Source organism: Streptopelia decaocto (assembly GCF_964273445.1).
Source record: "Streptopelia decaocto genome assembly, chromosome: 3".
NCBI classification, from domain to species: Eukaryota; Metazoa; Chordata; class Aves; order Columbiformes; family Columbidae; genus Streptopelia; species Streptopelia decaocto.
This window is the reverse complement of record NC_138656.1, coordinates 102,827,471-102,849,991: the sequence shown is the minus strand read 5'-3', so window position 1 is coordinate 102,849,991 and position 22,521 is coordinate 102,827,471.

Below are 22,521 nucleotides of genomic sequence, written 5' to 3'. Positions count from 1 at the left end.
TGTGAGGTTGTTCCCACTTTGCAAAGGCGGGCAGGATCTCTCTGCTCTTCCCTCTTCACGTGCCTTTCATTCATCTGGTTGTATTGCACTTCCTTAAGTAAAATTTAAAAATGTGTCACCATCCCATTGTCACAAGCATATAGAGCTTTAGGTGGCCTTGCAAGCCACTGCAAGTTGTTGCGCGTTACATTCGTTCATGCATTTGTTCTGCTGAAAGGTGACGCTACCACAGTTTTCACACATCAATTAGTTTTGCTACTTTTGAAACCATACTGCAGAACAGTGTAATAGAATAGCCTGTGTTAAAATGAATGTAAACAACTAGAAAAAAAAAGTTTTGGAGTTGTCAATTTCCTGCCAAATTATGTCCTGAGATATATTTGCTTAAATTATTATAGAATTCTCTGTTTTGCAACTAATTATTTGAGAAATATCTATGATGTAGAAATCCATTGATATCTGCAAGTTTAATACTAAGCTATAGAAAACTGACTAGATAGGGATCCAGTGCCTCAAGCTCTTCATGTCAGGTTCAGAAGCATCCTTCTGGCTTTACTTGGGCATGCGTGTGGATGTGTATGCACACGGTTTCTCTCCATCATAGTTTATTTTTTATGTAGGAAAAAATTCACACAACAGCAACATTTTCTGACCACACGAATTTGGACTTATTTTATATTTTGTTAGGAATACTTCCTGTCTTGTATGCAAATTCTTAAACATCTTTTATTGTATTTAACAGACAAGAGTACTGCATCTCCAGCTACTTAACAACTCATGTGTAATGTGTTTCTCATTTCAACAATTCCCACCACTCAGCTCACAGTTTCATTAATTTTTCAGGTGAAGTTTTGCTGATATGTGGTTAAGGAATTGAAAACATGGAAATCCATTACACTGTATTTCTTTGCTATAATCTGACCTTGGAGTAATTTACTTAGTGCTAGTACAACATCACACCACTCTGTCAAAACCTGAACAAAAAAAATAATCACACTTCTGAAGACAAGAGCTGGTAAATCAGTTTTGCACTAGCTCAGACAGATTTTTCCAATAATAAACCTATCAATAACATTAAAAATTACATGGGTTAAATTATCTGCAAATGTTATTTTTGCGAAAGCAACTGACAGCATAGTGTGCTTGTTTCTGGGAGAAAAGGGCAAAAAGTGGGATAATAAAACTGGAAAAGTTATTTTTTAATTAATAATGATAGAAAAGGAAGTAGAGGACTTTCTAGTGTCTGAACCATTCTAAAGCAAGCAATGACAAAATCTGAAGTCATGCAGACAGAGAGGGCTGCCTTGCAGCACAGGGCAGTGCTCTCAGCAGAGACAGGCTGCCAGCCTGCCTGGCCAGTTGGCCTGGCCTGGTCTGAAGCACTTACCTGGAACTAGAAATCACTACGACTTTATATAGCACATTTTAAAACAAAAGTTATTATTTATGAGGTAAACTATGTCATCAGTCCTTCTAGGCTAGTCAGAATCACTGGGCCGAATCCTGATATCCATACATATCTTAATTCATACAATATTGTGAAGGAACCGAGGAAAGGAAAGAGCTTTAGCCCCAAAATGTTACCTTAAGCCTTAAACGACCCTATGATCTTAGATCAGATATCTCTGGAGTGAACTGACATATCTACTTACTTCATTATGTTCTAGATGAGAGCCAAAGGGCTGTAAAATTTAAGTGTGAGAGTAGGCCTTTATTTTACACCATACGTGCACCTGTTGTGGAAACGTGGGTTGCTTCCAGTTAAGGTAGGAGCTTTCAGTACACTATCAAATAACAGAAAACTTGCAAATCAGCCATTCATGGCATTCAGACTAGTGCTTGTAAGGGACGGAGAAATGCCTGGATTAAATATGCTGGAACCAATGCTATGCATATGGCATAAAGGGAGGGCTGAGATTTCCAACACCTTCCAATCAAGAAAAGCGGTGGATATCTGCGTTTGCACCCAACATGCTTAAACCTTGAAGAAATTCTTGATTCAAAGACTACTAACCAACTTAATTATGTACCCTGTGTGCCAAAGCTTTTGTTGTCTGTGGGGCTTGCAACGGGGAAAATAATCCAGACTATTCAATTTAAAATATTGTTGAGATGTAATTTAACAAAGAAATCCCAACTGGGATAGTTCATAAAATGCTTAATATTGGAAGTTTTTTATTTTTTTCTTTTAATATAAAAACCAAGGCTGAATGACAGATGTTACGTGTGTGCCTTGGCAACAGGATTAAAATCTTTCACTGAGTTTAGGGAGGTTTTCGATTTCAAGGTGGGTCTGGCTTCCCTTAGGCCTTTGCTAACTCTTCCCGGGTGAAGCCATCCCTGACCACCTGGGAAGCCGCTGCAGGGTCACCCTCCTCCCGCGCCCGGGGAGGGAGGCAGGGCTGGTGCACAGATGGGGACTGCTGGATACTAAAAAGGCACCATTACCTGCCCAAGTCACAGGGCAGCCCCAATTATTGCAGGGCACTGGGTTCATTGTCAATTAGAGTGGCAACAACAGCGAGCAGCAGCTGTGACAGATGGCTGGGCTCCAGCCACCTCGTGACAATGGGATCAGAGCCAACTCAAATCTTTTCTTCCCCCTTAAAAAAAGAAGGAAAAAAAAAAAAAGGAAAATGACCCTCAAATCCCAATACATAGTTGTCAGTTAGTTGCAACATATAAGAGTGAAGTATCATATCTACAAAGGCATCATTTATCTGTTCCCTATTAACCCTTACTTTCAGCTTTTTGAAGTCAAGATTTTGATTATTTATTACTTCAAGCATGTTTTAACAGGATATTCAACCCGGAAGGCAGTTTACATTAAACCTTTGTTCTGAGGGGAACTTACAAGTTACTTTTCTCATAACTGAACAAATTTTGCCCAGTTGTTAGCGTTTTAAATAGAAAAATCTTTCTCTCAGAACTGTACAGGCTCCATTTTTGAATAAAACACATTAAAATAAATCCAAATCTGAACCTGTTGTCTTTGGTGAAATCCAATTCCATTTATTGCCTTTAGATTATATTTACTCCCTGTTAAAAACTGGAGTCACAGCACTTTTCTCAGTCTCACACAGACTCAAGCTGCTCTCTGAAGGGCTTTCATTACTTTAATTTCCAGGTGATTTGGACTGTTAGGCATCCCTCTGTTCTTCTCTAGGTTCACCCAGCCAATGTCAGCCTAAACCTGTTCTTGTAGACACCAAAGAATGCATCAAAATCTGTCCAAGTACCCAGAGTGGAGCAATCAACAAAAATGTAGCCAACATGGGCCACATCTTGACAGCATTCTGCACCAAATTAAACTTCCTGAAATATTCAAGCCTTTGACTACAGAGTACAACACTGATAATCTGGTCAGATATGTACTTCAGGCTTATTAATACCATGTGGGCCACAGCATTAACAAAAGCATAGCTTTCTGTGGTGTAATATTGGTGCTCTGTAAGGAGATGAGAGACAATATGCAAACAGGGATGGTGGGATCCCATCAGAGGAAGTTCTCCTCTTACCTCATCAGTTGCCAGTTTCAAAACACAAATGAATAATCTAGAAATTGAGCGAATGGAGATTGTTTGATGTTGAATAAAAGGTGTTGACAGGAATTAGGTATAAATCAAAGAAGGAAACATATTGAGATTCTTTGTCAACTAAATCAGTGATTCTTTGAGAAAGAAAAAGCAAGAGGAAAGCAAAGAAAGGACTGGGTTACATTCATGCTTACTTTAAACTTGTCTTTCTGCACGTTCTAGGACAAAGGCTTTTTCCTTCAAGATTCAAGCAGCTCAACAGAGATCTTAAACCAAAAAACCCAAAATATTTTCAACTATCCAGAATAAAGAAAATCTCTTTTCATAGAGGAGGAAAGTTTGGGCAGGCTAAACATAAACAGAGCTAACAGGATCTGGGCACACAAAATTGGAACAGTCTGTCACAAATGGAAGACTGCAAGACAGACTTCCAACAAATACTGAAACAGAGAAAGAAAGGAAAAATTGAAGCAGAGCAAGTCCAAGCAGCATTATTATTTGCTATATATTTTGTTACTTATGTTATAATGGTGTCTTGAGGCCCTTACCTAGAGTTAAAATTTAAGCTTGAGATATGAGCTATTGTGTATCTCGTTGGTTAATGTCCCCAAGGGGGTGAGATAATTGAAAGAAAACTTAATATCTCATTGTTAATATTGATGGCGATTAAGTACAGTCTTAGGACAACACAAAGGCTTTTTTTTGTTGTTGTTGTTATTATTAATTTGAGCTTTATGATAATTTTTTTTAGTAAGAAGAAAAAAATTTCCTCAAGCTGAATTCAACAGTGAAAAAGGGGCTTAATGAAGTGTTACTGCTTAATCTTTGTGCTGCAAACATTTGATTGACTTACTCAACATTCTCCTCATTCATTAAATAAATAAATGAAATCAAACCAGGTTGTTACCCTATTATGCTGGAGCTTTTGTTCTTTGTCTATGGAGAAAGAAAAAGCTTTTCCTTTTCTTAACCTTTGGTGCAGAGGTTGTTTTTTAGATGATGGCAGGACAAGAGACCATCCTCTCTTCTCAAGTATGTTTACAATTCAGCTCAGTGTCAAAAACATAACTATAGCTGGTAAATGTTCAGCGATCTGAAACCAGTGTTGCATGCAGAATAGATATTTCCTTCTAGCTTTATTTTTGTCTTTCTGTGGACTATTCTACTCAACTGTGCAAGCTGTGACCAGCCACTCTTCCTTTTCCCAAAAACTGAAAAGAGTGCTATTTCTTCAGGTTCCCTTCAGGCATCCTGATAATAGAATCAGCTCTCATATTTTGAAGGACACACATGTCAAACTAGGGAGGAAGAGATACAAGGTCTTTAAAGAGAAGCGAGTATTTGCATTTATTTGTATGGACTTTGGCCCAAATCTCATCAAGATATGAATAAAATGATTTGAACAAAAACAACCTACTGATGAAAATAAATCATTCTAAAACACAAAGCTTACTGAGTAGCTTTGGATGCAGTTATCCAGAGAGATTAAAACTGCCTCAGGAACCCTTTCCTTACCTCAAAATAATAATCCCTGCTCTGTATTTCAGTGGAATCTTGAAAGACTCTTGAATATATTATTTTGAAAAGCATTGTTAAAAATGGCAACACATTGTTTGATAATTATTATTCAATCTACTCTGTAATAAAACTTTTGAAATTGTGCTTTGAAATAATTTTAAATGTATCAAAGAAGTTCTCTCTTCACCATTATATCACCTCTGCAGTTTCAGGCAGAACAGAAGTTGAGATCTTTGCAAAGGTTAAAGTCAGATTTAAAATTAGAAGATACTTTCAACATTAAGCAGGTGAATAACTTTACACATGAGAACCATTCCATTTGGCACTATCCATGTCTATAGTCTATATCATTACACTGGAGTTTAATTCTGTTGGTCCTTATTTTGGGCTAGGTCACACTGATGATTTATAAAAGACTGTTCATCTATTTTAGTGCATATTTCTGGTTAGGATGCAAAAGAGCTCTTCCATTTAAAAATATTCGCAAGAAAAAATCTCTGAGAAGTAACCCCTCCCTTTGACACTAAAGTTTTTGTTTTCACTATCAATAGGTAAAGATAATTCAGTCGTTAATTGATACAGATGATATGCAAATGAATAACCAGTCTGCAGCAAGGAAAAAAAAAATAGATAAGGCAGCTTTTTTATACAAGGCCACCTTGTTGCTCTTTATTAACTTGCAGCCTCTGCAATATCTTGTATACTGTTGACATTCCTTAGCCTGGCTTAACAGTAACATGCATACAATGCTCCCATCACACCCTTCACTTGCTCAGTCAGCCCTATTCATGTGTTACACACCTGTGCATATTTGCAGTCCATTTAACTGTGGTGTGAGAAATATTAGCTTTCAAGGTGGACTCTATATAAAGATGTTTCCTCCCCTCTTTGTGCTTCACAAGCACTAAAGGAATAGTTAGGAAGTCACAGGCCCTACATGTTACACAATTCTTATGTTTGATGCTGTTGTGATCTTGTATCCATTTCACTTTGTCAAATAGGGGTAGAGGTCCATCAGCAGAAATGCCACTAGGCAGTACTTTGTTCTTCTCTCAACTGTACTAGATGGTCCAATGACAGACAAAGTTTATTCCCCTTGTATCTAAGATGACAACACATATTAAATTGTCACTACCCTAAAAGTTTAAATCATATAAAACTATCTCAATGCCTTGGAGATACAATAATTTAAATGTTTCTACACTGCTAGATTGTACCAGAAACCATGGCGTATCTTTTAAGGAAATGATGAGATTATTAATGACAGTAATTTAATAATTTATACCAACTTTTTATAGTCATTTCAGATGTCTGTGTTTGGTTATTGCGGACAAAATGCATTGTATTTATCTTGCCACACTGAAGTTCTGATCGATATGGAGGACTCAGTAGATGAAGGGGATGTCACTATCTGCAATCTGTTGCAGTACAAAACACTCATATTCCTAAATGCCTGGGTCTCCTGCGTTAAAATATGGCAGTGCTGGAAATGTTTGTGTGTAATTCAGATAAAATTTAGTCCCCATGAGACTGGGGATGCCCTGAGGTCTATCATCTGACTGCTGCAGTTCTAGCCTCTTCCATCATGAACAGATTATTTCTGCTTGACCTGAGTGAGGACACCACAATTCCAAATTACCTGGGAAGTCACCCCAGCCAGAGAGTACATAAAAATTTTTCTTTAATAAAAGCTACTTTCTATTCATCAGGGGAAGTAGCTGTCATAATTGCTCAGGACTAAAAGAAAGTTAATGAACAGGTAAAATATATATTTACAAAAATCTTTTATGTATTATACTCATATATAGTAAAAATGCTGTTTGGGTATCAGTACTGGAGGACATAAAATTTCACTTTAAGCTTTGGGTAAAATTATAGGTTAAAATGACTTTGAAAAACAAAATAAAGAACAATAGGTAGTATCCTGTCTCAAGTGTTTGGTGAATTCTCCTTTCTTATGTTTATTTTCATATGGTTCAAGGATGCATGCTACAGCTCCTGAAGATAGGCAAAAGCCATAATTCATGTTTAAAGGTTTGTCCTCACCTTTCTCCTGATTTACCCTTGTGTTTAAAGCCCTTTTAATATATCTTACTGCACCATCAGGGGATGCTGTGACTGGGTTTACTATTGAATTACTAAAAGTGGGAAATTAAAAAGGTCTAAATGCTGCATGACAAGCATGGAGAACAGCCAAAAGGTAGCAGCTTGTGAATGGTAAATACACTTCCCCTTTTCTTCCGTTCTTTCAAATAACTTTCCAAGAAAGCAGGGAAATGCATAGTTTAAAGACTTTTAAAACAAGGTCTTTATAATTCTTAAATGAGTGGACAAAACATTAGAAGAGAGATTATAGACACAAATTCATCACAAGCAAGTATTTTGCTGAGTGAATAGATAAATCTTTTAGTATTGCAATTTCACTGAATCACACCATAAAGTAATCATACGAATTGTCAGATTTCTTTGGTAGAGGATTCTACTGGGGAGGTGATGACACTTGAGGCTATGATGTTATGATTCTGCCTGCCTTAACTTTTACAAAGAGAGTAACTGAACATAAGATAATAAATATGCATCTGTGACATTTCAGGGAGCATTAAACCACTGCTCTGGGAAGGAGAAAGAACAAACAAACAAACAAACACATTAAAAAAAACCCCACAAAACAAACCCAAAAAAACCTGAAACAAAATCAATGATTTGCATGTAAAAAACCCCTTCATTTTGCTTTGAATTGGTAAAACGGTTATGAACCTCAGAAAGGAAAAAATAGTACAGAAGTTCTGCGTAATTTCTTCCAAGATCCTTACCAAAATGCATCCAGACCTGAGAGTAGTGGTTCTGCAATCATGGAAAGGAGAATCATGTTTCAACACTTCTTTCTCTAGACCACTTATTTCTGTTAGTGAGATGATGAAAATGAACCCAAAGAACCAATTTGAAAATGATTAATTTCCCCATTGCAAATTTTAACATTACCTTAAGGATACAGAAAGCATAGGACATTACAAAATGAAATATTCAGTTGTGTCTAGTTAAGTTTACATGGTACCAATAAGAATTTTTACAGACTCTTTTTAAACAGAAAAAGTCTGTGTTCTAGTTCTGAACAAATCTGAGATCTCAGGATATATTATTTTTAGCTATCTTTAAGTAACATATTGTAACTCAGTCACTGGGAAGATTTTATATTTGTGTTGTCTTAAGCTAAGTACAAAGAGCTAAAGTGTAATGTGGTATAACATGTACCTGTGTGAGACTACAGCATCCTCAGATGCTTTCCTTCAGACTCACTGGTGTTAACTGAGTATATCCTTATGAAATCAATACAGAACTGCTAGTTATGCTGGTTAGGAGTTTGTCTGATAATGTTTAATATTTTTTAATGAAATTGAAGTATTTTTACAATAGATTTTTAAAGCAATTTTCCTGTGGTCTAAAACATATAGCTAATTGCTGTAAATCAAGGAGTACATCAGAATTACTTCTAAAAAACGTAAATAAATTAAACAGTCACACTTTGAAGGTTTCACAGGATTTTATACATCTTTAAAGGCTGTTGTGTTTGACAGCGTAAGTCGCAAATCTGACTTCAATGAAAACACCTTCATAGAAGTAATTGCTGCAATAATTACAATGTGTAAACTTGGAAACATGATGCAGGATTTATGGTCACTTTATATTATATTTATCAGGTGGGAGTATACACCAGTGATAGTCACCTGAAGATTCTTCTGCAGGCAATGGTTTTGGGACAACATCAGATTCATTAAGTATCGGTGTCTATTTTAGGGTAAGACAAACTATGTCTTGGGATCTATTTATTGTGTTGACTCGATCTCCAGTTGCTACTTCAGTAGCCTAAGGTGATTAACTCATGTTTTATTGGCTATTTTGTGAGCAACCACTGTTAGTGATATGAATCTCACCACTACTATCTATACTTATTTCTGTTTAAATCATTGGTAAATTTGCCATTAAAAGTGAGTTCTTTGAATTACATCCACACACAAGCAAATAAAACCATTCATTTTTTTCTACACCTTTAATGTTAGAAGCAGAAATCTCTTGAAAATGTCTGTCTTACTGCTTGAGTGTATATACTTTCCTACAGAAATTCCCAGCTACTTTGATTTCCTGGTCCCATCATCACTTAAACCAAGTGTTACTTCGGGCTGCAACTGGAACTCCATGTCTCTTGAACTTCAGTAAAGCATTTAATCTCTGATTTCAAATGTCTTCATTTCATGCAAGTTCATTGTTCTCTTGCCAGCTAGGATCATAAATTCTAATTTATTCTAACGTTAAACAGATCCATTAGTCTCACAGTTAAGCAAGGTGGCAAAACACAGAAGGAAAAGGAAATCACTGAAAATCGTGTTGTTAAACTGGCAGGAAACCCAAACAGCTCTAAGCATGTGATACTGTGAAATGAAAGAGAAGAACGACATAATTCACAATGGGCCTGCTCCAGCAAGACTGAATTTAACAGAATTATTGACATCTGCAGGAGAATCAAGCCTCCTATAATGATAATATTTAGAGAAATGGTACAAAAGCACCTGCCTAGATTTTAAGAATGCCTTTGATATAATTTCAAGAGAAATCCATGTGTAACAATTTAAGATAAATTATTCCTTTTCCTCTAAGTAATTCTGAAGTATCAGACTAAGAAAAGCCCTGTTAGGTCAGAGTAAATGTCTTCAAATCCTACCTTAGCAAGAGGCCAAAAGCAAGGGAAGAGATTAAGACAGGGAAAACCTGCAGCAATGCTTTTGCAGCAATTTACAGCTCAGGGACCTCCTGAGGAAAAGGTGTCTTTGCATTTAAAATTTTCCAATAGCTATTGCTTCCTTTAATATACACAGGTATTTTTTGATCCTTTTATTTTAGCCTTTTAGCAGCCACAGTGTACTATAGCAAGGAAGTCTAAACAATGTGAAATGAACAACCTTTTTTTGTTAGTTTTGAGTATACGATCTACAAGTTTTATCTGGTGCTTCCTAGTTTTCTTTCTTTTTACTTTGAGAAAAATGGAAAGCAACTATTCTATACTGAATGTCTCCAGGCCACTCACGATTTTATATTTCTTCTGTCATATTCCTCTTTTAGTAATTTCTTTATTTTCCTCATAGGTCTCAGTCCACTTAGTCTTTCCTTATACAGAAGCCAGCACATAATTTTCATTTTTTTTTAGTCCTTTTCTGAACCTTTTCCAGTTAAACTATATACTTTTTTGAGTCAAAGGAACCACTCGTTCAAAAAATACTTGTAACTGTAGCCATACACTAGACTTATTTGCTGTTTTGCTATTTCACAGAATCACAGAATCACAGAATCGACTGGGTTGGAAAAGACCTCAGAGATCATCGAGTCCAACCCTTGGTCCACCTCCAGTCCGTTTATTAGATCATGGCACTAAGTGCCATGTCCAATCTGAGTTTAAAAACGTCCAGGGACGGCGAGTCCACCACCTCCCTGGGCAGGCCATTCCAATGCCTGACCACTCTCTCTGTAAAAAATTTCTCTCCTAATAATTTCTAACATTTGGTTAGAGTTTATTTGGCCATTGCTGAGCAATGATCTGATGTCTTCATAGATTTACTATTAAGTATACATATATAGCATACAAATATATACAGCAATATTTGCTGATGCTTCATATTTTACTTGCCTGTTCTTGATGCCCTGATGGCATTTTGCAGCATTTATTTTAATCTTATGTTTTGGTTTTTTTTTTTCCTTAGCCAAAGCAGAAAGGTAGATACTCCTATAGAGTAATCCAGAGCAGAGACCAAAGCCACCTCTTTCTCTCTACCAGCTGCAGAAGCAATTGAGGGAGACTAAACTACTAATTTAGCTGATGTCTAAAACTATGTAACATGAAAACCTCTTTAGACCCTGGTGTACTGTTGGGTGAAGATCGCTTTGTTTGTATGCTGGAAAAGCACTTCCATACTTCTTACAGCTCTTCTTCAGATTTAGAATTGTTATATCAAACTGAGATAAAGAGTAAGCACAAAACCTTCAATGACTCTCTGAGTAGTTTACACACAGTCATACGATTGCAGGGTTCAACAACTTATCTCCATCTCAGATGAAGGAATACAGATTGAACTCAGTCCCTCGTTAACATTTAAAACACTTTGCCTTGCTTCTCTGAGACATCTAATACAGTTCTCTTTAACCTATTGGCTGGCCTCATCCATACCAAGTATTTTTCTTGCTGCTTGAGTGTTCTTATTCAAATCAATGAAGGTAAAGGTGGCATAATCTGCCTATAAATTGAAGATGTCCTTACATATTAAATGCTCTGACATGTTGGCTAGATAAACTTATTCTCAGTTCACAAAGAAGTTATGAATGTATTTTAGCGGAAATCCCCTGGAAGAGCCAGTTTGGCCTGTAAATTAAAGTATTATCCATAAAAAAAAAAAAGCCGTTCTCTTGATATCTATCACCTGTACAAATATATGGTATAATACATCACCTCTATTAAGATTCAACTTAGTATTGATACTTCAGGATCTCTGATTTTTGCTTCGAAGATATGTCAGAGTGCATTTGAACTCGGTTCACAATGTTACACTTTGAAGTACTTTCAACTGTAGTGACAGCCAGGATTGAAAAGAAGCTGCCTGGAATCCATGCAGGGTCAGATTTCCTTGCTAGGAATCAGTTTTTTAAATCATATAAAACATACAGAGATGTGCTCCTGGCGGAGAGACTTTTATTATTTCTTTATTACTAACTGAAATTATTTTTGCTTTATAACCTACACTTTATGCCAGAATGCCTTTTTTTTTATGAGAAGGTGCCACCTCTCAGAAGTCAAGAAAGCATCTAGAAAAAAGGTGATAATTTTACAGCTGTGTTATGAAAAGGCACATGTTTGACGAAGTCAGCTGGAGTAGGAAGAACCAGCTATAGCAAAGGTGCCACAACCTGGCCAAAAAAAAAAAAAAAAAAAAAAAGAAACTCTTAGAAAAGTCTCTCAAATAAGCTGAGTTCAATGGTTAACTGAAGCTTGGAGACTGAGATCATGTAGCCTGCAATAAAATAGATTGCGCTGTTCCAAAGGGCAGCAAGAAACGGTTCTGGTCTTACCAAACTAAATCCACTGTTCCTGTGACACAGTAAACAATTAGAAGAGAATTATGAAGGCAAGAAGTGGTTGCTTCAGGGGTACCGGTACATTCTTCAACTGATGTTCTTCTTGAGCTGACTTTCATGGAGTCACAAGAATTCCAGTAAAAGGCAGAGGTATTGCATAAGGCACTCGAGGAGAGCAAGGCTCCTTATTTCCTCCAGCTCAGGGTGAATCTCAACTTGGCTAAAATTTTTCTTCAACAAAAGCAGTGGGGTTTTGGGGTGCCTTTTGATCCTACAGGCAAGGAACAGAGTGAAGGAGCAGTGACAGCACTGGATGGCATAAACCTTAGAGCAAAATAAGCCACAAGACTCTACTGAACACTCTTTTTCTGTCTTCTCTCTGTTTTTTATCCATTTCCTCTATTCTCATGAGCCCCAAAGCTGTTTTCCTGTTTGCATGCTTGACAGAGAGAAAAAATGCCAAACCTTTTGAAGAAAATTTACAATACCTTGGATTGAACCTACTACTTACCTATCCCTGTTTTCTCTGAAAGAAACATAGGGATATGAATCAATCTATTGTTCCCAGGATACCCTCAAGGAGAAGTGGCTCAGCTTGCTGTAAAATCCTGCCCTAACAACAGCAAAATTAAATTAGCAGCCACATGCCTGTCCCAGGCAGGAATGAAAAACATCTGAGATAGGAGTGGAAGTATCTGGGATACTGGCATAACACAGGGATGGGAAGATCACTGTGATTGTGGTCACCTGCACAAAGTAACTGGGTGACCTTCAGGTGTTGGGAATGCTTTGGATGAATAAGTGAAAACCTGGCTCTTTGTGTCTTAAACAAAGTTCACAATATTCTAAAATAAGGTTTTGCTAGCTATGCTCGCTTCGTGCAGACAGTGCAATGTGTTATGTAAGAAAAGGATAGCTATACATTTTACAAATTATTCATTTAATTTACATTACATTTGTACATACATGTACAGATTGTTTTGGCAGAGTAGCAGTAGTTACATCTCATAGAGAGAGCAGGTGGAAAGACTTGTTACACGTATGTGACACATCAAGAACAACAACACCTCTCTCAGTGGGATCCTCTTAGGGCTACTCTCAAAGAAATAATACCAATAAGAGATATTTAATTCATAAGAAAGGGGGTTTTCTGTGTGTGTTGTGCTCCCTAGATCAGTAATGATGAACAAATTCTTCAGTTGGATGAGGAATATTCAGTTGCATTTTATACAATGAGCTTGTTCATATCAAATTTCAGTGTAGCTGTTTGAAACATAAGAAGATTGTGTTATGTTTATAATTAATAACTGCTCCAGTGATTTCACTGTTTGGGAGACAAATCTTACTTGAAGATTTTTGATTAACATCTCAGATCCACCCCAGACTCTTTATATATGTTTTAAATAGTGACAGCACTATTTCAAATAAGTGGATAATATTAGAAGGCAACACAGATTAGAGTTTTCTTAAGTCATTCTCCCAAGAGATTATTTATGGTTGACTGTCCCATGAGATTATTTACGGTTGACTCTTCCCTGAAAATTTTTTGGAGGAGAACAAAACTGTGTCAGACAAACTATTTGCTCTACAAGGTTGTAAAACTAATAATTCCCTCTGGACCTTAGCAGTGTCTGGCTGGATCTTAGATATAAGGCCTGGCTTTCATTTTATTAGGATGAACTAGCTTTGAAGTTCTTCAGCTTCCTACCAGGACACACTTTCACTGGTAACATAATTACTTATTTGCTTTCTCCTCCTAGTCTGCTATTTCTGAAGGTAATTGTAACACACTTCAACTCCCGCACCAGCTTCGAGTTACCTTTACAAAGGAAGTAGGAACAGCCATTAATGGCAGAGACGAAAAAGTGCAAGCCTGCAGCGTACCTGGCCTTAAGTAGAAAATCAGTCCTGATTATCTCATATGTGAAATTGAATTAGAAACATTTTCTGTACTCTGTTTTAAGTACACCTGCCTGTTATCAGAAGATCAGATACTGAAAACTTGCATAGTGGATTTGACAATAACTAGGGATCTGCTCTTCAAGAACTACTTTTTGAAGCAGATGTGAGGAGTTCTGACCTCTGCCAATCAAAGTTGTACATCTCGTCGAGGCTGGTAAGGCATGTTTTGAACACCCAGACTTTGGTTGTCTTAGCACATGTATCAGCCTAAAGCTGCAGGATCTTTCTGTAACTCTAAGTATTAAGATCAAAAACATATTTACAAATATATACATTCATGATCCAGCCACTACACCTTTAATACATTTCTTAGTTTTTGCTCCTTTTCATCATCATTCTGGTTTTTAATATGTTTGAAACCAAAGCCATGTCCAGGAAGTCTAGAAAACAATCTTTCTAAGAAAATACTTTCATCTGCAGTCAGGCATGTGAAATTAAGAACGCTCAAATTTACCAGATGAATGCTCCACCTTATCCAGTATCTTGCCTCCAGACACAGCTAGTAAAGATAATTCACAGGAAAAGACAAAATGTCTTGAGAACTAAATAAAACTTTCAGTTCTGCTCTCAATGAAAGACAGTATCTATTCTTTGTTCTGTATCTATTTCTTGTTGCATTTTGCTTAAGTCATGACTTAGCCTTAAAAATAAGCTTTTTTAGTTCATTGCCTCGGTGTGTTAATTACACCTAGTTCAGAATAGGGGGATGTAATGAAAAATTTCTAGTTCTCTCTTTGAAGAAAGTCAGCAGTTCAGCTTAAACAGAGTAAACATTTTAAGGCTCACGGGGGCCAACAGAATGCAAATGAATCATGCAGCTGACATTACCTCTTACTGCCTCAGCAAAAATTACTCACTGACAGTGTGGTAGGGGACAAAGTGGTGAGATGGGGAGAGAGTCTATGGCAAAAGTTTATAAAGATTATGGAAATCATGCCTCTGGAATAAGAGACCATTGTCATTTTGCTTCCACACCTTATATTTTCCTATTGTGCTTCTTGTTATTTTAATACCACTAGTACTCACACATATCCCCTTTTGTAACTATCTGTTCTTCCCACTTTGATGTCTAGGTGTTACACAGAGAGTTTTAGGAAAGTGAGGAATAAGGCTCTGTAAAGTATGGAGTACTCTTTGCACAACATGAAATCATTGCAATTGGAAGTGGTACATGAATCAGAATTATTGGAAGCCAGAAATAACTCACGTTAAAGACCTAATTGCCGCGTTAAATGATTTATATTGTGTTGTGTTATATTGCACCTTGCCTACCTGTTTTATTATGACTGCTCTGTACAACAGTATCTAATTCTATTCTCTATGATACTTAGCTGTCTTCAGTCTATGGGTATAGATACTTCAGGACTGTGAGTGTGCATAGCTTGTTGAACTCTCTTCTTACCAAAAATCACGTTACCCTTACCTATGAAATATTTTCACCATAACACTGTCCAATTATTTATGTCAACTGGATCCTTCAGTCTCTCTTGGATTAGAATTTTTTTCCACATATATTTTAATTTAGTGCAAACTAGACTCCACAAAGTACTGAAAAGTAATTCTGATAAACTGAAAAAAAAATCTTTCTTTGACAATTCTAGTAACAGAAACTTGTTAGCTTGTAAATTATTACACTGGTAGAAAATCAAGTTAAAGCAACTGAAGCCATATACGGTAGTTCAATTTATGCAGTGAAGATTGGGTTACAAAATACGTAAGTCTAACTGTTAACTGCTGTGTGTATGTCACTGGATACCACAAACATATCTTGATTGCATCTTCTGCACTGATTAGGAAGGAATATTCTGTCTGGCTATATAACCATCATCTGCCTTCTTGCATATTGATATCTTATTCATGGTAACCTATAAGATGATATATGGTGGATTTTTGAAGTTCTTCTAATTATCTCTCCTAATTCTCCACTGCAAACTAGACGGAGTTGTTTAAATCATATATGGGAAATTGGTTAACTGGTCTTCATGTTTCTGTGTTGATTTCAATGCTGTATACAGTTAATCAAGAGGTGTCTTTTGCCTGCAAGTCAGATCTAAATCCTTAATGTCATTAAAATTTCCTGAATAGGAATGGTGTGGAGATTTAGGTCTTGAATGCTAGTAATTATTACACTTCATGGCTGATAACAGCATAAACCTTCACTCCATTTCCACCATTTCTACTGAAGACATTCTTGTTTGCTTTGGTGTGAATCTATGAAGAATCAAACTCATAGTCACTGATTTATATATTTTCATTAGGTACAACATACCACTTAATTGTCATTTTTTTATCATATGGCACTGTTCAGCTTTATCCTTAAGTGTCTGTTTGTACTCCATGCATATTTAAAACTAAAAAAAAAAAAAAAAAAAAAAAAAAAAAAAGTGTACTAGATTTGCAAGGAAAAAAATTGTAGAAGAAACGCTATTATGTTTGTACTTTTAATTTAACACTGGTTGGGATATATGCCAATGTAATATTGGCACTTTTCTGTGCACTGGAAAACCCAATTAGGACTTGTTCTTAGTTTGATTATCAGTCAGAAACATGCATACAGAAATATTCATTAGAGACCTACTGAGAGCTGTGATAAAGTAGCAGACAGCTGAATTATGGAGTCTGTCAGTATCCCCACTACAATTTTACATTTGCTTGATAAAAGACAAGTAACAAAATATCTAAGATGTAATTTGGTGCCCACTGGAACTGTACTTCATTATGGTGGATATTGTTCTGACTCTCTTCAGGAGGCTGGTGAGTGTTTCATGACATGATATTGTGCACGAATGATAAATCACAAGGCTAAATGTTGCCCCAGTCTTACACACACACAGCGGTAGCACGTGCGTCAGCTGGTGATCGCCACTCAGTCACAGCCTAAAGCCAGTAATTTTGGGGCTGGAAACGTAGGACAGATTCCAAAAGCTGGCACTCAAAATGATTATATTCTTTAAAGGATGATGATTCGACTGACCTCACTCACCCAAATTCAACAATAGTTCTATGCAGAGGCTAGGCAAAAAGGGAAGGAAAATAATTCCTCTTTGGTTTTATGAATTGAATTTGTGCAAAATATTACAGTTAATGTTACACAGGTGGTTTTTTAAGCTTACAGACCCTTTCCTATTAGTCTTAACTTCTAGCAGTGAAACTCATTGTCAATATAACACATGATCTGAAATGGTAATAGGCTTTCAATAGAATTGAGAAGGACATGTGCATGGAACTGTGGTATCAGTCAGCTAGCTAGATCAAAGTCTCTCATCCAGTTTGTTTAAAAAGCGCTTGGGAAATCTGCTTCCAATAATGTGCTTTCCCTTCTAAACAGAAACAATATCACATTTGTAGATGAAAAAAAAAACCACCAAAAAACCAAACCATCAAACATTTGATCCTTTTATTGAATGTGGAGTTTTAGTAACAAAGTTGTTCAGGATATATAAACTCTCATCTAAAATTAAATTAATTAAATAAATATTCAAAAAACTAGTTAGAGTGGAGAATAAAGGTCCATTCAATATTCACCATACAAATCAGAACCATTAGTGGTGTACTGGTTGCAGCAGTTCACAAACTGATAAAAAATAATAGTAGTATGTATTCTTCATTTCGTGATTGAATTTTATTTAGACTGGGATTCCTTAGCAGTCTTTATTACACACCATGCATTGCATCAACAAGCCTAAAATAAACACATGTTAAATCATGTTATTAAACAAAACTGTTGAAAGATCAATTTCCCTAAGCCATTCTTGCTATATGTGTATTCACAATTCTGTATTCAATAATTGTACAGTATTCTCTGACGGAGGATTAAAACCAGTAGACCATATGAAAACAAGACAGAGAACCATGCCTAAATGAACTGCTTTAAAACATGCACAGTTTTTTAGCAGAACAAGATACTAAAATACATAAGTATTCCCTCCTTAGTATCTTAATAATTTTCTAATTTGGGACTAGATGCATACTTTTTTATAGCTATCCAAGATGCCTGAATGGCATATCTTACTTCAATGCTTGAAAGCCTCACAAGCTGTGAAAGTATTTTCCCTCAGAATATATTTCCCTGTCATATAAGGTAATATAGTTTTCCCCAAGTTACCAGACAAAGAACAGATGCACAGAAGCTATGTGTAGGTGTACATTAGCAGGTACAGGCAGAACTGAGCTCGGTCTTCCCATGCTAATATTGGAATTGCAAATATGATGGGAAAAGACACCAATGTAGGCGTCTGCATCTAAATTTTTTGGTCCAGAAACAGTTCTAGCCACATGCTGCAGCACAGCTAACATACTGTGCTGAAAGTCTGGGAGCCGACTTTCACAGCAGAGGATGTGGCTGAAAGGATGGCTCAGACCTCCTCCTTTGCTGCCTGTGTGTTCCAACAATTCCCTTTTGCCTGGCCTGAACTTAGCTCAGCTGTGTGGAAAAAAACAACTCAGAGATATTACCCAGCTAAAAATCTGCCCAACAAACAAAAATGGTCAGTTTTCCATCAGGTCGAGTCCCTTCTGCTCACTGTGCAATGACATGTTTCCTAGCACTGGTGCAAGGCAAGTAATGGGGACTTGCAGTTGTAGCAAGATAGAGAGGACTGAGCTACCTCTTTTGGTCACACTGATGGTTAAGGATAGTTTAAAAAAGCATTAGCCCCACCCAAAACATATTTGCATGAGTGTAGTACTGGAGGAGCACCCAGTGATTTTCCTGGAGATAGAAAAGATTCCTTTTAGGGCAAGATTTGGAGCCTGGAGATGAAACCTTCTCAATTTTAGACCACCCCTCTGTTCTCAGTGATCTCCAATGTGTCTTTGTGCACACCTACTTGTTGGAAGGTAAAATTATGGCATCTCCATAAGTAAAGCACTTTTGATATGTGTTTAAAACTAAATGTGAAAAAAACATCCTGCTGAAGAAGGATGGTCTTAAGTCTGTGGCCAAATCAAGATCTTCAACTTGGATACAAAGTTCAAGGAATTAATAAAGTGAGAAAATGCTTGTCAATCTCCATGAGTCTTGGTTCATAGCAGCTCATTTTTACAGCACTTGGACCCATTTTTAAGTATCATCTATTTAGAGCTTGGGGAAACAACATATTGCCAATAAACTCTTTGTAAACTGTGAATCTACCCCATTTTTTGTGATTATATTCAGTCTTCTTGTACAAAAGAATCATTCTCAGGATACACTTCTAAATGCACACCTGATTATGTGGAGCTTGAGTGGGACTTACATTATGGTCGGATATGTATTACGTAGAATTTGCCTTTTCTATCTCAAGCTGGGGGAGTGAGTGGACTGCTGGAACCATATGGACTCTGTAAGGATATTTGCAAATGTAGTCACTTACATGCTCAGATAGTTCACGTTTCTAATATTTTAATGTTATTTAATTCCTAGTCTCGTTTTATTTTCATTTTAAAGAACCATAGACTTTTATAGAACCATAAAGACACACATACATGTATATTAATACCATATCATACATTTTTTTCCAATTGAATTTCTTTCTGAAAAAAACAACAAAGCTACAGCTGAATACCACATGAAAAATATTTAGCCTTGCAAGCACTATTTATATATCAAAAATCTTTATTAAAATCATGGGAGCACACTGCTGAGTAAAAACATCTGGCATTTCCCCTCCATCTTCTTTTTTTCCCCTTAAACAGTAACACCCACATTTCAAATGGCTGAAGAATTTATTTAAGTTATTCTGAGCATATGGAAAGTCACTGCATCATCCATACACTAAGACAGATAGCAGTGAAACTCTGAGATGAAAAACTCTAAAACACAGAACATGAAGGGAAAAGAGTGAAAGAAAACACAATCATTATATGCCAGCACTATACTATAGTGGGCTTGGGGATGCATATTCAGTGTAGTTCTAGGAACTGACCTTTTACCTTCTTGTCATTGCTAAAGATTGGGTGGGTGAACCATCTTTCTTAAAAGATATATTTATGCTTTACTGACAATGTTGTTTTTCATGTTTAGAAATAAAATTGTTCCTTATAATAGACATAATTATTCACACTCTGGAGACTTCAGTCTCAATATGTGGAATACTGGAGAAAAAAAAGGATAGTCCCTACCTTGAATAGTTTATAATCTACTCCATAAATCTGTCATTTGGTATAAATTTTAAAAGCTGGTTAAATTTTTTACTCTTGTTTGAGCCTGTTTTTGCTTATGTTGCTTATATATTGATAGTAACCCTCCAACCTCCATAGTCTTGCTCCTGATTTATAGCAGTGCACCTGTAAAGGAACACGTCATGTCAAGTGGCTGCTTGGATGAGCCAGGATACTTGAATGTGCATGAGCTGAACCGCAGCAAGACGGCTGTAGAGGTGGGATGACTTATGAGACAGCACAGCAGCAGCAATAAGAACAGCAGACTGAGGTTTGTCTCTTTGCTGATGGACAGGTTAGGTCACTCAGCTTCTGGGACTCTGGAGTCATTTCTCATGATTTTTAAGGGAAAAATCTTCTTATCTTCAGCAGCTGCACAATTCTTGATCAGACATTACGTGACACTTCTTTTTCCAGAACACAGTTAATGACTCTGCCCTGGCCTCCTGCCAGATATGCATTTACACACTGCTTCAGCCTTAGTTGTCTGGAGAATAAGAGTGAGAGAAAAATACTGTGCATATAACATATAGCAGAGTTCCCATAGGGCAGTGAAATGCTATGTATAACTGTGCTGCTAGACCAGTTTTGCATTGGATAAAAGCATTCTTCTCCCATCTTTTTCTCAGCTCTCAAGGTTTTCCTTTCTTAAATTTTATTTTAAAAGCTTATTTTATAAACATTTTATTTTCTCCTTGAATGATAAATGCATGCCTAACTCCACATTTCCCAAAGTTGCAGGATCTAAAATTGTATTTGAGACATACACAGCACTATCTTGTCTGCGGGAGTAACTTGGTCCATTCCATTAAGGAAACAATCTAGCTTTTGTAGTTGCATGTGTTTAAGTTTTAGGAATGTTACTGTTTTTACTCGTCAATCTGTCTGCCAGGCTTAAGGTCGATAAAAGCAAGAATAGTTTTAACCTGGGGACTTTTCTAGATCTCACAAGCAAGATATAGGTGAAGGTGAATTCCCACTGAATTGAGTTAGAGCAATAACCCAGCTACAGCAAAATGGTTTTCAATATTTATTAGCAATCCTGAGCCAGTGAAAGGAAACTATGGATTTTGACAAATGTTGATGTTTCATAAATATGCCAGATAGCAAGGTATTTTAATCTGGTTAAAGTCTGCTCTGATATTTCTGTAAGCTTAGCTGATGAAGTTTGTGGTATAATTCCCCACAAGTCATCTTCTTTTCCCTCCACAGCTGTTATACTATGACATTCACTGTTTGGAAAAGAGGAGACACAGCTGGCTGCTTCATCAGTGCTGTCATTGACCCTTACCTTGTCCATTAATAGTCCATCACTGGCAATATCTGCTATCCTACCTCCTCATCACACATTTCCATATCCAGATGTGCCTCATCAGGTGTCAAAGATGTGATTGATGGAAAGTCAGACACAAGTCCAGATCTAGACCATGAGGAGCTGTACACAGTACAGAATACACGTTGTCCACCCACTTAAACAAACTCTCTAGCTGCAGTAGTTGGCATCTGTGATGCATTGAATTTGCAAAAGTACAGGATGAAAGGGGCGGGAGTGGTTATTATTTTCTGAAAGACATTGACAGGGGATGTGCTTTCTGTCTCAGAGTGAAAGCCAAAGTGCTGGTAGGGAGAGCCATGATGAACAAGGAGATGCAAAGCTGTCTGCACATTTGAGCAGAACAAGCTGATCTTGACAGGACCCTTATATCAGCAGAGAGGAATAAATCAGTGTGAAACAAAAACTTCTGAGACATCCAGATTTTGCTCCAAACAGTTAAATGATAAAAGACTGAAACAAGTATAGTAAAAATTGCCAAAGAATCTTTCCAAGACTGCAACTCCATTGTCTAAATTTCTGTTTTTAGAACAGCTTTGGCACAGACTTAGCCCAGGATAATGAACACTTTCAGAAACAATTCTTGGGTACAGTTCAGGAATTGGCAATGGCCAGGAATCTTCTCAATATGAGACACAAATACAACCACCTTACTCTGAATGCCAAAAAAGTTTAGTAGTGTGAATAGGACATACCAGGCAGTTGGCTTCAGTTCCAGAGAACACAATTTATCAATACAGATTTCCAGGCTCCAAAATGGAATGCTCCTGTAGTTGCCAATGGCCACCAAAAGGACAGAAGAAAATTTCTTTGAACTGAAGTGTTTCTTATTGTTTCCTGCAACAAACAGAACAGCACACCTCTGGGTCTCTCTTAAAGCAGATTTTCACTGGTAAGGCAGCATCTAAACCCAGA